This window comes from Pteropus medius, unplaced genomic scaffold (assembly GCF_902729225.1).
Source record: "Pteropus medius unplaced genomic scaffold, Ma_sr-lr_union100, whole genome shotgun sequence".
Classification (NCBI taxonomy): domain Eukaryota; kingdom Metazoa; phylum Chordata; class Mammalia; order Chiroptera; family Pteropodidae; genus Pteropus; species Pteropus medius.
The window spans coordinates 18,778,416-18,784,131 of NW_024340692.1; positions in this window are offsets into that span (position 1 = coordinate 18,778,416).

Genomic DNA, 5,716 nt, shown 5'->3' on the forward strand with positions numbered 1-5,716 from the left:
GGTTTCCCTGATTCTCTGCGCAAAAAGCTTGGAAGCCATAGTCTGAACCACACTGGTTAGAATTTATAGCTCCTGTTGACATTATTATATTTAAGTATGAATCTGCCTGTGTGGGACAATTGGTAAGATCTGAATAGTCTGTAGATTAGATCAGAGGTCTGTAAACTTTCTTTGTAAAGGGCCAGAGAGTAACTATTTTAAGTACGGTGGACCAGCAGTGAGAGCAGTGGGAAGTCTATCACGACTACTCAACTCTGTCTTTGCAGCACAAAAGCAGCCAGTGTGTTAACAAATGAGTATACTGTGCTCCGAAAAACATAATTTATGGACACTGAAATTTGAATGTTATATACTTTCCTCTTGTTAAATAGTTCTCAATTATTTAAAAACATCCCTAGCTAGCAGACCCTACAGAGATGGTGCATGATTTGGCTCTCGGTCATAGTTCACCAACCATAACAGTATTGGTCATCGTATTCTGGTTATATAAGAAAACGTCCATGTGTTCAGAAAATACACGTGCAAGTACTTAAAGCGTCATCCTGTTTCCAACTTGTCTCTGCCAAGTAATTGCCTCGGCTGGCCTACCTCCGCTGATGAGGACCTCGTTTCAAGCAGCTCATTTCATTCTACGACAACATAGGCCATTAGAAAGCGATTTATTAGATTGAAATAAAATATAATTACATATGAGTCAAGTGGTAGGAGAAATACAATTATTTCAAAGTGAATAAAATTGGCCTTTTGGTACAAAATATAAAATTGGCATTTTGGGAGTACAAGGTGAGATTGTAAGCATTCCAGGGAGGTGGAGGGAATGTTTAACCAGTGCACCACCTAGCGGTCATAGCTCTAACAGACGGCTCTGTGAAACAGCCAAGGGTCTTGGAAAAAAAGTCTAAATTAATTTTATTTTTGACATCCCTAAAATAGAAATTTATGATTTTAATATGTCTATAACAATAGAATAAAATTTGGAAGATTGTTTTTCTACCAGGAAGCTGCATATATTTTTGTCCCATGCAAGGAAATTAATAAATAGTTTGTTAAGCTGAACCCACATTCTATTATATAGACCAGGTTAAACAAAATTATGTTCTCGAATGTCACTTACTTGCTGTCTTTGGTGATGACAATTTCAAAAGTAAAGAAAAATAAAATTTTGAAATCCCTAACCATTTGTTTGAGCCACCTCACTTCTTAGAAGAAATGAGAAGAAAAGCAAAGATTTGACCATCAGAAACGAATCTTTCTTATGTAGATACTGCAGAATGAAGAATTGCCTTACTTCTTAGGCTAAAGTTAATGGTGGATTAACTTTAGCCTAAGAAGTAAGAATATAATATGAAGTGTTTTACTTCAACCAAATATGAAATTCAACAATGCTGTTTATAGTTTGTTTAATAATTATTTTAAATTCCTGTGGATATATGAATGATTCAACCCATAAAGCTTGCTCTTGTTTCTGCAACTCAACTACCAAATAACAAGCATCACTCTCTAGGCCAGGATTAAATAGTCAAATGAAGTCATCAGCAAGAAAATTGGAAAGATGGTGCTGTAATGGCCCCTCCATTGAGTCAAGTCTTAGAAAACTAGGATCTCAAGTTTGAAAGGGCACTTTAAAAATTATCTCATCTGACCAACTTGCTGATACTTGAATCCCTTCTTCAACATTTCCAACATTTCCAATGAAATGAGCTGCTTGTTTAAGTCTTGAGAGTGATAGGTTCTCAAGGCTATGTCCCAAATTCTTTCCACTTTTCGACTGTCATGTTAGAAAGTCCTCTCTTGAATAGACAAAATCATTCTCCTTGCAACCTCCCATGTCACCCCATTGGTAACCATCATAAGAACAAGTGTACCTGACTGCATGTAACTGTCTTCAAATATTTGCAGATATGTCCCATTGAAACATTATTTTTTCTCCAGATGAAGCATCTCTAGGTCTTTATTTCACATTGTTTTTCACTTTTCCATCATTAAGAGATCTTCCCCTTGAATACTATCCAGATAGTCTATTTTCTTCTTTAAATATGATGTCATGAATTAAAGGTAGGTTTTTAGACTTGGGTGACTAATGATAGATCAGAGACAAATATCAATCAATACCTTAAACGTTGGTTAACCAACGTTTCTTAAAGTATGTTCCCCAGAACACAGATTCTGGGAGATGCTTCATAAAAAAAAATAAAAAAATAAAAGTTGTGGCCAAATAAATTTGTGAAATATTGAATCCTTTATTCATTCCCCTCTTCCCCTGAAGGTTTTCTGTTTATAGTAGCATATTATTGATACTGAGAAGTTCTTCAATATGGTCAAAAAGTGATGCTATAGCCTAATAACTTTTTCTAGCTTTGTTTACTCATTACTTCTCAAATTAGATGACAGAACCCTCTTCCAGTGATTTTTCTTCATAAGATACCTACTAATATTCCACTAATATTTTGGGACTTTTAGAAATTCTTTCCTAGGTATAGTACTTCAATCTATGGGGGCTATGATCACTTATTGGTATTCGACCACATGACACTATAGACTCATATTGAGCTTTATTATCCACCTAACTTTTCATTCTTGCACATTGCTCTGTTAAAACATGCATCTTCTTGTCATCAGTTTTTTTCCATTACGAGTTTTTGACCCAGCTGTTGGACTTTTTCTCTACTATTGAATTGCATGTTGCTAGAGTCAGTCCACCCTTTCGACCTGGTAAGGTCTTTGTATCCAGAATTTACTAGGCCCACCAGCTTTGTGCTGGTTCTGGGCCTAAGCCTTAAGGAAGCCTGGAAATATTTGCTTTTATGCTGTTGAGAGCCTTAAGCCACAATTTAAGAAGTCTGGATAAAGGGATCTATTAAAGAGACCATGTGGAATGGCCACAAAGAGAGGATACATGGAGATGAAGAAGTTCTGTGATTGGGGCAGTGGGGAGACAGACAGATGACTCTCGACTTTTCCAACATTACCGGGAGGCTCAGTAAGATAATTATACATATACATAAGCAAAGTACTTCATATGTTCTAGCCCAAATGAATCCACCAGAGGACCACAGCCCCAAATGAAATCACATAGTTGTCGGCCCAGGTGAGCCCCATTAACCCACAAACTTATGAGAGAAAATAACACGGTGGTTGTTTTAAGGCACTCCATTTTGGGATCCCCCCGCCCCCTAGTCCAACAGATAACTCAAATAAACAAAGCAATACATTCAGTGTTATGGCAGTTATCAATCTATTGCTTCTCAACTTCAAATTCATGCTTTCTTGCTTGATCTGTGAAAATGTAGCTGGGCCCTTTCATTACGTATTCTTCTTTTGTCTGGCATAATGTTAAGCTTCATCAGTAGAGGACGCTGGAGAGATATTCCAAGAGAAAGGGTTCCAGGGGCTCTTCACATGGTTCTGAAAGAACGACTTCTTTCGTCTGCTTGGCCCATCACTAGATATCTGTGGGATGCACTTTTCTCCACATCTGGGCATCAAGTGTTTTCTCCAGCTTTTGACTCAGGCAGTGATGGTGAAGCGAGGAGTCCCAAATGGTGCAGACCCACACTCCAGCCTGGCCGGCTTCGCCCCACGCGCTTTCATCAGCTAATATAGCTAATAGTGTGTGTGTGTGTGTGTGTGTGTGTGTGTGTGTGTGTGTGTGTGTATAACATATATATGTAACATAATATGTGTGTATGTGTATATATATATATGTATATATATATGTATATATATATATAAAACATCTACTTACTTCAAGGAAGTAGAGCAGGCTGAATTTAACTTTATATGTCTTTTATTATTTGAACTGAATTTAACTTTATATGTCTTTTATTGTTTGAACTGCTGATTGGCAGCAGTAAATGCCCATGATTTGAGCTTCAAACTAATCCAAAATTTCAAGGCCTCTCTTTGGTTTGCAACCGACACACATTCCTGTAGATTTTTGTTTTTATGATCACATATAAGCTGCTTATTAGAGTTCACACACAAATCATCCATATCCTATTACTAAATCAGATGTGAACGCGATCCTCCAAATATACTAATTTAACAGTAGAGAGAATGCAGAGCGACCCTTCACGTTTCTGACCTAGTGTTCCCCTGGAAAGGAGGAACAGTTAGGGTAGCTAGGTGCAAGGGTGTTTTGCCCAATCTAGAGGCCGCAGTTAAAAAGTTTAATATTAAATTGTCTAGGTTGAGAGTGATTTATTGTTGCCCTTTGAGATATATCATTCAGCTGATAATGACTGTGACTAATGTCGTCTTTTTTAAGAAACAACTGACAATCACAATACTAAATAATGATATGAATGAGGCAGAATCAGAAAGTATGCTCTGCGCAAAAATGCAAATTAGAGCACATCTGATGTTTTATTCAATTGGGATATAGCCTATTACTAAACCCGGAAAATGAATAAAGCATATTAAATTGATTTGTCTCTGCAAATTTTAAAGTATACGACTAGATTTTTACATATCTGAAGAGTCGTTAACAGTGCCACTCTATCCAATTATATGAATTTTGAAGGCATCTTGCTGTGACAATAATTGAAAACAGTGTCAACTCTTTTGCTTTTCTAAAATTACTGTATCTTCAGGTCAATAAAAATGTTTTCACTCTTGCTAATTCATGTTTTATTTTTCTGTTCATCAAGAGAAAAGTTTAATACATATGCTATTTTCTTATTGTAATGTAAATTGGTCATTATATTTAGAGGACTAATCTAAGAGGAATTTTTCTTTAAGGGGAAAAAATGTACCTGATCTGTCTATGTTTTAAGACTTTGAGGACAGATCTGGTTTGCCTGGAGAGGTAGGAATTTACAACTTCTGGATCAAAAATGAGCCATGAAATTTGCATTGATCAGGGTTTTTTATTGTAAGCAATAGAAACTGACCCAGACTAATTTGAGGATAGCTTTTTAAAAACTCATCCTAGAGGCTGGGGAATCAGACACTATCAATGTGACTATGGGAAAAGTCTATTCAAGGCCCTGCTGACAGCATTTCCAGTGACACTGCCAATGTTGAACACCACTGCGACCACTGGCTGCCATCACTGTTGTGGAATGCCATCAAGATGAATGATTCTAAGTGCTCTTCGACTTTGGCCCCTGAGCCTCTGATGGGCCATCCTGGGGTTATGTGCCCCAACTTCTGTAAGGGGCATGAAGTAAGAAGACTTCATCTTGAGTTTCCTTAGTGACGCTTGGGGTAGCACATCCCACAGACACCACACGCAGCGGGGTATTCCTGTAAATGAGACAAGGGGTTAGATGTAGAAATAGTCTGGATGAAGATAAAAATCGTTTGTAATACTTGTCTCTATGATGCGGGCAGTGGTGGAATCTGACTACAGGTTCCATTACTATTTCTCACGTGCATTGAATGTCCTGCCTCAGTTCCTTCTTCCTGTGTAAGCCTGTCTCATTATTTCACTTTAGCACTCCTGATCCACCAGTAATTCTCCCTTCCACCCCCAACCACTACATCTCCTTCTGCTTTATGTTGGGTCTTTCTCACTAGGTCATGCGAGACACTTCTCACTGGTGTTTAAAGGAGGAAGAACAAGGACATGAAGAGGGGGAGGCCAAAGGCCATCTGCAGAGGGAGATCCTTGTTCTCCCAGGAGTGGAATGTGTTCTGATACCTATGGTTAGAAATCTGAATGCATATGCTATTCAAATGGGCCAACGATGAGCTCTGCATATTGGCCCCTATA